At 46.4% G+C, this 12,224-nt stretch overlaps 1 protein-coding gene and 1 pseudogene across 1 annotated transcript in view; one reads left to right on the forward strand and one right to left on the reverse strand.

Moving 5' to 3' along the window:
• Nucleotides 1-12,224, reverse strand: part of Gipc2 (GIPC PDZ domain containing family member 2) — an 80,017-nt gene that overhangs the window by 52,863 nt on the left and 14,930 nt on the right. The gene's annotated exons all lie outside the window — the stretch shown is intronic.
• On the forward strand, nt 11,403-12,070 carry LOC116093947 (annotated as a pseudogene).

The following is a 12,224-nucleotide window of genomic DNA, read 5'->3' on the forward strand; positions in this document are numbered from 1 at the left end:
AGTCAAATCCATATTTTTAAACCACCAAGTAACTTCCCAGAATAACTAAAGAAACAAATTTTTCTGCTATGAGGTCTAATTGAGGGAACTACTTATCTAAGAAAATCAAAATCACAAGGCAGCTCCTGAGACCCAAGAAAAGGGCAGGAGAGCTTGAGTTTTAATCTTGCCTGTGTGGTCACAACCCAGACACTAACCCAGCAGGTGAGACAATGACCTCTCCCACAATTCCCTGCAAAGACAGGAGATGGCTTAGCTTATCCATCCGAGCAAAGAGAGGAGATGGCTTAGTTTATCCCATCAAGTAAAGAGAGGAAATGGTTTAGCTTATCCCATCTGAGTAAAGAGAGGAGATGGTTTAGCTTATCCCATCCGAGTAAAGTAATTACTTGCCAACACAAGACCTCATAAATCAAACAATGCTTCCATTTCCTGCTTTCTGAACCAATGATTTTCCATAACGTGTCTTCCCCCTTGATGCAAAAGATGGGGAGGAACACAGCCAGGAAGAGACTAGGTCAGTGGTTGACATCCTGGCACAGAAGGGTGGCATATAAACATAATAGTTATGTGATGAGACCCATGAACTAAGCTCTGCAGTCACCAACGGACCTGAACATATGGTGGTAAAGGTGGTCACTCACCTCAAGAGAACGTTTAAGCTAAATACTCCACCATGCTTTCCAGAACAAAGAACTCTGTTCCTATTGGCCTGGGTAACACTTAGAATAAAATGTCTAAAGAGCAAGTGACATTTGAAAATGACCTACATGGGGACTAGAGAGGGGGCTTAGCAGTGAGACTTGCTGCATTGTAGAGAACTGGAGTTCAGTTCCCAGCATGCATGTCAGGGAGTTCACAACCGCCTCCAGTTCCACCTCCAGGCATCCGATGCCTTCTGGCCTCTGTGGGTTCTTGTATGCATGTGCACACATGCATACAGACACACACTAATAAATGAAATAAAATAAGACCTGAATTATGGCATGATGAGACACTCAGCTATGAAAGTGCAGTTGACCAGGGAAGGTGCTCTGTTACTACAGTCTAGAGCAGGAGGGCTCTGTTACTACAGTCTAGAGCAGGAAGGCTCTGTTACTACAGTCTAGAGCAGGAGGGCGATGCTCTGTTACTACAGTCTAGAGCAGGAATTCAGACAGCAAGCCGAACACTTGGAGAAGGATACACTAGAAAAACTATCTGAAAGAGAGGGTAGAGGGACTGGGAGATGGATATTTATTCTGGACTAAGACATTTGGAAGTTGTTAGGAAAAAGTCCTTTTGGATTCTCTATGTGAGGCTAAAGAATTTGGGAGAAGGAGGGAGACCACCTCAGGAACTTTAATCTTTATTTGGAAACTGGAAAATGTAAGAAATGAACAGTGGGTGAGTGGGAAGGGGTGGCTAAACACACAAACATGGTTTCCCTCACTGCAGACTGCGTGTGAGGTCTCTGCTAGGTTCAGGTTGCTCAGTTTTGACTCTTTTCTTGCTCTAGGGATGAGGATCTCTAGGACCAAACATTGGGGAAGAGGAAAGGGCTGAAAGGTCTCTGCAGATGGGTAGGTCACAGGTCTAAGTAAAGGACTCTGTGCTGGGGATTGCTTAAGCTTGCTCTCTGCTCCCTGACCCCTGACCCCTGCTCCCACCATAGTTTCTTTCCACCCTCTGCTTGCCAGCATCATGTCTATTCAGCCTTCAAGATCCCTAGTACTGGGGCAGACAGAGAGCATTTGGAGGAGGAGAGAGGACCCAGCAGGGTCAGAAGGGTTCCCCAAGGTTAGCAGGCTACTGCTGGACTCCATGTTCAACTCCCAAGAATGTGTCACCACTCTAGAGCCAGAACGAGCAGTACGAGGCCCTGGCTCCAGGCTGGGTACTGACATTGTGCCTCTGCTTCCTGCTTCTATTTTTATGACCACACATGCTCCCTTCCTCCGGCCCACCTTAGAGCCTGTGATGTGTAATCCTCCTCACCACTCTGAGAAGGGGAGATGGGGAGATGAGGGATGGAGGGGAATCCTGCTGCTACTCCATTGAGAATGTGTAACAAACACCTCCTTTCTCCTTCTTTTCTGCCCCTGGGCAACTTGGTTATCACTAGGTTAATTTTATCCCAGATTCTCCTTGGTCTCACAGCATCTCTTGCTCTCTGCATTATTTGGGTGTGACATAGTCTCTTAGGTTCTCCTTGGTCTCACAGCGTCTCTTGCTCTCTGCATTATTTGGGTGTGACATAGTCTCTTATTTGTGTTTCATTTCTTCTTAAAAGGACCAACTGGCACGGTCTTGTGTGAGTGTGCTGAGGCTAAAACATGTATTAAAAAGAAGATTCTGGTGGGATAGCTCAGTGGGAATAGCTCCTGCCGTTTGAGCGTGCTGACCTTAGTCTGGTCCCCAGAACCCTCGTGAAAAAGCCAGATTTGATGGTGGGCACCTGAAACCCAAAGTGAGAGGGAGAACTGGAGACTCTGCCAGGATCAGAAAGCTTGGCGTGGTGAGCGTGGCAGAAAGAACAGGAGAAACCTGAGAGAGAGAGAGAGAGAGAGAGAGAGAGAGACAGACAGACAGACAGACAGACAGACAGACAGACAGAGACAGAGAGAGACAGAGACAGACAGACAGACAGAGAGACAGAGACAGAGACAAAGAGACAGACAGAGAGTCAGAGAGAGAGACAGACAGAGAGTCAGAGAGAGAGACAGACAGACAGAGAGACACAGAGAGAGAGGGACAGACAGAGACAGAGACAGACAGAGAGACAGAGACAGAGACAGAGAGACAGACAGAGAGACACACAGAGAGAGAGAAGGAGAGAGGGAGAGAGGGAGGAGGGAAGGAGGGAGGGAGGAAGGAAAGGAAGGAGGGAAGGAGGGAAGGAGGGAGGAAGGGACAGAGAGGGAAAGGGAGAGAGAGACAGAGACAGAGAGACAGACAGAGAGACAGAGAGACAGACAGAGACAGAGACAGAGAGAGAGACAGACAGACAGACAGAGAGACAGACAGAGAGAGAGAGAGAGAGGGGACAGAGCATCTCCTGAATATTGTGCTCTGGCATCCACATGCCATGACACATGTCTGAAGACAGACAGACAGACAGACAGACTTACACACACTAACAACAGTAATAGCAATTTTTAAATTAAAAATAAAGGAAAATCTTAAGAGACAGGTGCTGGGGAGAGACTATACTTGAATTATTCTTCTGTGTCTGACACTGATAACCATCCCTAAACTCTCCAGTCTGGGCTTCTAGGGCCATGATGTGAACATAATTACCAAGATTCTAGGAGACTTAATGGGTATCAGGAGGGGTGAAAATTAGCTTTGACTGCTGAACATGGGTGCATGTTTAGCAGAACGTTGAGTAGATTGGCAGAATTCTACACTTAAGAATAAGCCCATCATGGCGTTTTGTATGCTTAGCGGTACCACACAGCGGAATGCCTTCCCCAAGCCCAGCGCTCTCTCTGACCTCAAAGCCTGTGCTTTCCTTTTGCACCACGCTGACTCAGCACTTGTCAAGAGCCTGGTGAGCCTGTGCAGAGCTGCAGTGACCTGTGACACTGAGACACTGTAACCACATGCTGCCTGCTCTGCATATGATAAACCTGTGAGAGCCAGGACTGTGGCTTCGTGCTTGCCTGGATTTCTATTTTCAACATCTAGAGAAGAACCAAAGCATTCCACAAGACTGATCTAAAAGCCTAGACCCGGCAGAGATGTTCTCCTGTCTTCCCGGTGTGAAGCGTCGCCTCCAGGAGCCAAGCAACAGGACTAGGGCGGGGTGGGTGGTACCAGCCGCTAAGGAAACAGCTGAGATCTGGGGGAGCTCTGGGTGGTTACAATCATCAGGTGACACTGGCACTTGCAGAAGGTTTGGAAGGGCTCAGAGATGCCACATGAACTGCCTGGCTTGGTAAAGACTTGGGAAACATTCCAGATAATTTTCAAGTGTCTTGTTAGATATTCAGACTGACAAGGTGGGAAATACAATTACTTAAGCCTAGGCTGCAACTCTGTTACAAGTGAAGTAAGTACTCTTAATTCTCCTGGACTGCAGTGACCATGCAAATCAAAGACCCATTTGTTTTAACAAAAGCAAGAATCCTTCATTTGAGACGGCGACATCACTAACCAGTGCACTGCCCGTGTTATTTGATCTTTAGTGTGCATTTCAGTCAGCTCCTGGTGTTGCTGTGTTGTAATAAATAATTTCAAGTGTTAACAAACATCACTTGGTCGTTCTCTATTTTAAATTTTTATAGGAGGCTGGAGTAATGGTTTAGAAGTTAAGAGCACTGGCTGCTCTTCCACAACCTGGCTCAATTCTCAGCATCCACACGGCTGTCACTCCAGTTCAGGGCCCTCAGGGCCTTCTTCTGGCCTCCTTCAGCACCACACACACACACACACACACACACACACACACACACACACAGTCCACATGGCTGTAACTCCAGTTCAGGGCCCTCAAGGCCTCCACACAGCTGTAACTCCAGTTCAGGGCCCTCAAGGCCTCCAAACAGCTGTAACTCCAGTTCAGGGCCCTCAAGGCCTCCACACGGCTGTAACTCTAGTTCAGGGCCCTCAGGGCCTCCTTCAGCACCAGACACACACACACACACACACACACAGTGCAAGGTATTCATGCAGGCAAAACACCAATGCTTAAACAAAACACAAAAAATCAAATTGAAGTTAAAAATGTCATGGACCAGCAAGATGTTTCAACAGGTAAAAGCACTTGCCATATAAGCCTGGTGGTCTGAGTTTCATTCCTGGAATCTACAGAATCAACTCATGAAAGTTGTCCTCTGACCTTCATATGTGTATACACACACATTCATGTACACACACATACACATGCACAACATGCACATACACACAACTCTGCATGCATGTACTTGCATACGGACATACATATGCTACAATCCAATAGTTAGGTTAAACATTTGCAAAGTTTAAATGTCACATATGAAGACAAAGTAAACTGGGCATGGTGGTCCACACCTATAATCCCAGTGTATGGAAGGTTCACACTGAATCACACTGAATTACCACAAGCTCAACCCAGCCTGGGCCACATGGTAAGTCCCAGGGTGAGAGACCCTGTCCTAAAAAATAAAACAAGTGAGAAAGGAATGAGAAAAGATGTCATAGTTTGAATATGCTCGGCCCAGGGAGTGGCACTATTAGGAGGTGTGGTCTTGTTGGAGTAGGTGTGTCACCGTGGGCATGGGCTTTAAGACCTTCATCCTAGCTGCCTGGAAGTCAGTATTCTCCTAGCAGCCTTCAGATGAAAATGTAGAACTCTCAGTTTCTCTTGCACCATGCCTGCCTGGATGCTAACATGTTCCTGCCTTGATAATAACGGACTGAACCTCTGAACCTGTAAGCCAGCCCCAATTAAATATTGTTCTTATAAGAGTTGCCTTGGTCATGGTGTCTGTTCACAGCAGTAAAACCCTAACTAAGGCAGAGGATATATAAACATTCAGTGAGATATCATTCTATTTTTATTATAGTTAAATTCATTTTTTTACCACCTAGAGGTACAAACACATGTGTCTTCTATTTTTTCCAAAATCTGTACACTAAAAACTATATTTCTCTTTAATATTATGGTTAATTAATAAATTATGTTTTAAATTGTGTGTGTAGATAGATGGTGATTAAAATATTATTACAGAGAGGTAAAAGTGTGTCACATATTTAGTATTAGACAAACTGGAGTATAAAGTTAAGAGTCAGCTGTGGAGGCATACACAGTGGTGCATACCTTTAATCCCAGCACTTCAGAGGCAGAAGCAAGTGGACATTTGTGAGTTCAAGGCCAGCCTGGCCTACCTCATGGGTTATAGGACAACCAGAACTACATATGTAGACCCTTTGTTTTTTTAAAAAAAAAATAATAAAAAGAATCATTCTGTACAGCACTGGATGAAGACAGACATCCAAGAGGACGATGGAGATTTTGAGACAATAGAAATTCACAAGCAAGCCTAACTACACAAGAAGACCTTGGGTTGGTTGGGCAGAAGCAGGGGTGGAAACAAACTTTGGATTTGGACAGAAACTTGGGATCAAAGACATTGCCCTGCACTTGAGTATTTCACCTACACGGCAAGCTTCAGTTGCCTCCACTGTAGATGGAGGTAATTTCTAGAGGTTCTGAGGGGTTTCTAGAGGTGTAGATGAGATAGCACATGTTAAGGGTACACTAGGAGTTCAGCAGTAACTATGCTCGTCCTGTCTCCTGGTGTGTATGTCTCTTCTCCCGCCCATATTTACAGACAGGAAAGTCAAGCTAGAAAATGGGAAATATGAAGAATTCAGGAAGAGACAGAAGTGACAGGAATGGGGAACGTCCTGACAGAAACCAGAAGGCAAGCTTGGGAAGGTGAGTCAGAACTGGCCCTGAGTCGGGAAGGAAGTGGTGCTAACACCCAGTAAGCAGCCACCACCACATGAAAGTGACACTTGGATGTGCGAGCAATCGAGCGATCTTAACAAAGATGCAGAGCCGCTGTCTCCTTAACTCCGACACTGTGGATCCCTCCAAGGCCACCTTAACACTGTAACTTAGGAAGCTGTGACTTTTACACGGCTTGTGGACATGTGGATCCTGGGTGTCAGCCACCAAATGAAAACAGCTGGACCTGTCGCTCTACGAGACTTTATCTCCAGGGAGATTTTTATACACAGAACAAAGATGCTTTCTCAATGCTTGAGTTCTTAACCCACTCAGCCACTAACAGAGGGCAGATACATTTCTGAAACATGAACACCCTGCCACTAGCTAACTCTGAGGTCCCTTCCTGTTTTTCAGAAAGCCTGCAGGACCTCTCTGGGGGCACCGAAGTCCCAGCTTTGACTTCCAGCTAGACCTTTAAGTCCGCACTCAGCCCACCAGAGCTGCAGATCCTAAGGCGGTGGCTAAGGGTTGTTTGCTTGTATCCTAACTCAGAGAAACCACCTCTTCTCTTGCTTTTCTCCTCCCTAACTCAGCAAACACCTAGCCTGAAGCTATTTGTTAATTAGTTACTTCTCTCTGAATAATAAGTTTCAAGGAACACCTTGGCTAGCTCGGGAGTCAGAGGAAAAACAACAGAAGAGACCCTTCCAGGAGACACACAGACTTTTAGGAATCATTCGATTTTGGCTCTTTCTTGAAGACTCAATATCACTTCTCCTAGCACCTGGAAGATACCATGGGACACAATTACACTCACCGCACCTTCCTTCCCAGGCCTGTGTCTCTTTCTTGAAACCACTCCCCTCCTTCCACTACAAGCCGAATAGAGCAGGTGTTCAGAATGCTTCTAAGCAGGTTTATTCTAGCGTATGGGGAAAGTGATAGCCCTGCAGTAATGTTACATTATCTTTACCAGGCATGCGTGAAGTCCTGACACCTGACACAAAGGTTCAAGCCTTAACAGCACATAATTAGTCCCTTGAAACTAATTACTATTACTAGGTTTGGTGGTCACGTAATCCCCCAAATTTAGGAAGATAGGACAGGGAGTTCAGAAATTGAAACTCAAAAGCTGACTAGAGGGTAGATGAGATGCCCACCTCAAGTTAGGCTCCCAGATCCACCCGAAGGAAGGGGAGAACCAACTCCCACGTGCCCACGCCATCGTCCAACCTCACACCCACACCATAGCTGTGCACTCCACATACAAATAAATACAGGGAATATAAAAAATTTAAGAAGTTGAAGGTTTTTCTCATTTACAGATGGAGTTCTGTACCATACGGGACACTGTCTCAATTTTAAAAGGAATTGCAGGGTATACTGATGTGATGAAGTGATAAAATTATAAATATCATGGCTGCAGAGATCATTCTGCAGTTAAGAGCACTTGCTGCTCTTGTAGAGAACCCAGGCTCAATTCCCAGCATCCACTGGCAGCTCACAACCATCTGTAACTCTAGTTCCAAGAGACCCAATGTCCTCTTCCAGCCGTCTGAGCACCAGCATACATGTGACACGTACTCACTCTCAGGGCATGTATACATTGACACACATACTCACTCTCAGCTCCCGCATACATGTGGCACACATACTCTCAGGACATGCATACATGTGACACACGAACTCACTCTCAGCTCCTACATACATGTGACACACAAACTCACTCTCAACTCCCAAATACATGTGACACATTCTCATTCATAAATAATTTTTAAAGACTATAAAGGTCTCTGTGAGATACATCACCATAAAAGTCAAGACAGTGGTTACTCTTGTGGGAGGAAACATACTGCCAGTTCTTTGGGGAAATGGTCTATGTCTTTATGCTCCTGGCTTCAAGGTTGTTCAGTTGCTCAATCATACACAATATTTGCCTCATGTTTGCCTTACGTTTGTTCAGCAATAAAAACTCTTTTAGTGGAGGATGAGAGGGAGAAGTGTGGCAAAGGTTTGAGAGCTGCTGGTGCTGGGCACAGGGATAAATTATATTGCCCTCTTGCTTTTGAATGTAAAGTTTCCATAATAAAAAACTTAACATTATAAAACTTTAACTATAGCCTAACGCTGATTTCTACCCAGAGTAGCTCTCAAATTCAGAGGAGAGAGAACAGATCAGCCGTCAGACAAGAGTTACTGACACACGGGGCAGAGGCAGGCAATTCAGTCCCAAGGTAGAAGGCTTTGGGATGCTCTGTGTTCTCCAGCTAAAGAGCAGGTTACAGGAAACACAGATAGGAAAAGTTCCAGGCAAAGGAGAAGAGGCTACACAGAAACCCTGGGGCACAGCACATGTCACACTTCTGGCGGGTCATGAGGTAATAGCCTAGCTGATCTTTCCCTAATTCAAGCTGCCTCAGAATGCTCAGCATGGCCAGCTCCTCTTCTGCAGACACCCCAGTCTTCACCTGGCTTCCCCACTGGACACTGCAGGAAGCACAGAGCTGAGTCCAGGAGCCACAGGCATGAGAGGGCCCACCCACCTACACTGGACCCCGGCACACAGAGAAATTGAGAAACTGGTTTGTGACTCAGAATGTAGGGCACAGAAAACTATGCAGTCCCCCAGCAGAAAAGGAGAGAGATTATTGTTTGCTTTAAAAAAGAAAAAAAAAAAAAGTGGGGCTGGTGAGATAGCTCAGTGGGTAAGAGCACCAACTGCTCTTCTGAAGGTCCTGAGTTCAAATCCCAGCAATCACATGGTGGCTTACAACCACCTGTAATGAGATCTGATACCCTCTTCTGGTGTGTCTGAAGACAGCTACAGTGTACTTATTTATAATAAATAAATAAATCTTTGTGCCGGAGTGACCGGGGCTGACCAGAGCGAGCAGGGTTGACCCAAAGTGAGCAAAGGTCCTAAAAGTCAATTCCTGACAACCAGATGAAGGCTCATAACTATCTATGCAGCTACAGTGTGTACTCATATACATGAAATAAATAAACCTTTAAAATAAATTTAAAAAATTTAAAAAGTGGTGTGAGTATGCAGTGTGTGTGTGTGTGTGTGTGTGTGTGTGTGTGTGTGTGTGTGTGTGTAGGTCAGAGGGCAGCCTCAGGTGTCGGTCCTCACCTACCTTGCTTGAGTCAGGCTCTCTCCTTTTGCTCACTGACATGTTCACCGGGACAACGGGCTCTGACGCTTCTGGGGATTCTCCTGTCTCTTTCTATCTTTCCACAGCCACACTGAGATTATAGGCATGCTATCATATCCAGCTTTATGTGAGTTCTAGAAATCTGAACTTGGGGCCTCTCACTGAGACACAGTTTTACCTGCTAAGCTATCTATCTCCCAGCACTAGAAAGGAGCTTGGCCTAGGGTAGTTCGTTCCGGCCGCCCGGACGGTTTATCTGAGTGTCTCTGCCTCTTGTGTAGCATACCTACTGCAGACTCCAGATAGCTGGAGAAGTGAGCAGGAGGGAGAGCTCACCATCTAATCAGCTCCTTCAGGTTTGTCTGCTCAGTCCAGCACTGCTCTGTGCTTCTTGGTCTTCCTTGTACTGTACCTGGATTGTACCTGGATTTAAACTAATGGACAGTAAATAACTGAAAGTAGATTTGTGCTCTTGTAAAAAGAAAAAGAAAAAAAGAAAAGAAAAAATAAATAAAAAGGCACACTGGCTCTCTCCCACAACCGAGCAAGATGCCCAAAGGAAAGAAGGTCAAGAGGAAGCACTGGACTGGACATCCAGCCCAAAAGAGATCTGGCACACTTCACCAAATGGCCCTGCTACATCAGGCTGCAGCCGCAAAGGGCCATTCTTTGAGCTATAAGCTGCTCAAAGTGTCTCTTGCCATTAAACAGTTCCCAGGGGCCCTAGACAAACAGCTGCCCAGCTGCTTAAGCTTGCCCACAAGTACTGGCCAGAGACAATGCAGGAGAAGAAGCAAAGAGGTCGTCCCAACTAAGAGACCAGACCGTCTGTCCTCCGAGCAGGGGTCAATACAGTCACCACCTTGATGGAGAACAAGAAGGCTCAGCTGGTGGTGACTGCCCATGACCTAGATCCCACTGAGCTCGTGGTTTTCGTGCCTACCCTGTGTCGAAAGACGGGGGTGCCCTACTGCATCATCAAGAGAAAGGCCAGGCTGGGGCGCCTGGTCCGCAGGAAGACCTGCACCACTGTTGCCTTCAGAACTCAGAACAGGTTAATTCAGAAGACAAGGGTGCTAAGCCTTTAGCACCAATTACAACATTCAGCTGTTATTTGAGCCACCACTACGGAGGCAGTGTCCTGGGTCCCAAGTCTGCTGGGTCCCAAGTCTGCGTTTCCCATTGCTAAGCTGAAAAGGGCAAAGGCTAAAGAACTCACCACTAAATTGGGTTAAATGTACACTGCTAAGTTTTATGTACATAAATATAATTATAAAAATTTTTTTAAAGGCACAGTGGAATGAAATGCTTAAAAACTATAAAATGTGGGGCTGGAGATGTGACTCAGCTGGTGAAGTGGCTAACAAGCACAAAACCCTGGGTTCGCACCACAGAACCTGGGCATGATGACACACCAGTAACCCCTGGGTTCGCACCACAGAACCTGGGTATGATGACACACCTGTAACCCCTGGGTTCGCACCACAGAACCTGGGCATGATGACACACCTGTAACCCCTGGGTTCGCACCACAGAACCTGGGCATGATGACACATCTGTAACCCCAGCGCTCGGAAGGTGGAGCCAAGGTGATCAGAAATTCAAGAGCATCCTAATCTACATACAGCCAACCGAGGACACAGGAGACCCTAACTGAAAGATCTGAAGTGTAAAGATTCTCAAAAGACGTGATGAGCGTAGCAGCCACAGAGGAAGGCTGGGAGTCAGCAGGAAGGGGAGAAACCTCTTGGCTGGCAGAGGGTGTTTGGAAGTAACTGGGAACCTTAAAGATTGAAAATGTCACGGAGTCTCCTGTATAGGAGGCAGCCATGGCGCCCAGCCGGAATGGCATGATCCTGAAGCCCCACTCCCACAAGGATTGGCAGCCGCAAGCGGACACTCGATTCCACAAGCCACCTGCACGCAAGATCTGCAGAGGCAAGGCCTGGCAGGCAAAAGTGCACTGCCTTGCCCCGAGTCCCACGTCCAGTCCCATCAGGCCCATCGTGAGGTGCCCTGGTTAGATACCACACCAAGGTCCGGGCTGGCAGGGGCTTCAGCCTGGAAGAACTGAGGGTGGCTGGTAGCCCCAAGAAAATGGCTTGCACCATCCGCATCTCTGTGAACCCAAGGAGGCGAAATAAACACACTGAATCACTGCAGGCCAACACGCAGCGCCTAAAGGAGTAGCGCTCCAAGCTCACACTTTCCCCAGCAAGCCTTCTGCTCCAAAGAAGGGAGATAGTTCTGTTGGGCTATACAGAGAAACCCTGTCTCGAAAAACAAAAAAAAAAAAAAAAAAGAATTTAGACTGGCCACCCAGCTGACAGGACCTGTGATGCCCATCCGGAATGTGTACAAAAGGAGGCCAGAGTCATCACAGAAGAAAAGAACTTTTGCCAGTCTCGGCATGGCCCATGCCAATGCTGGGCTCTTTGGCATCTGAGCAAAAAGGGCGAAGGAAGCTGCAGAGCAAAATGTTGAAAAGAAAAAGTAACGCATGGTTGAAGAGCTACAATAAATTTTCCATAAAGCAAAAAGAAAACAGAAAGAGAAAGAACGAAAGAAAGAAAGAAAGAAGACAGAAAGAAAGAAAGAAAGAAAGAAAGAAAGAAAGAAAGAAAGAAGACAGAAAGAAAGAAAGGAAGAGA

This window comes from Mastomys coucha, unplaced genomic scaffold (genome assembly GCF_008632895.1).
Source record: "Mastomys coucha isolate ucsf_1 unplaced genomic scaffold, UCSF_Mcou_1 pScaffold16, whole genome shotgun sequence".
Lineage (NCBI taxonomy): Eukaryota > Metazoa > Chordata > Mammalia > Rodentia > Muridae > Mastomys > Mastomys coucha.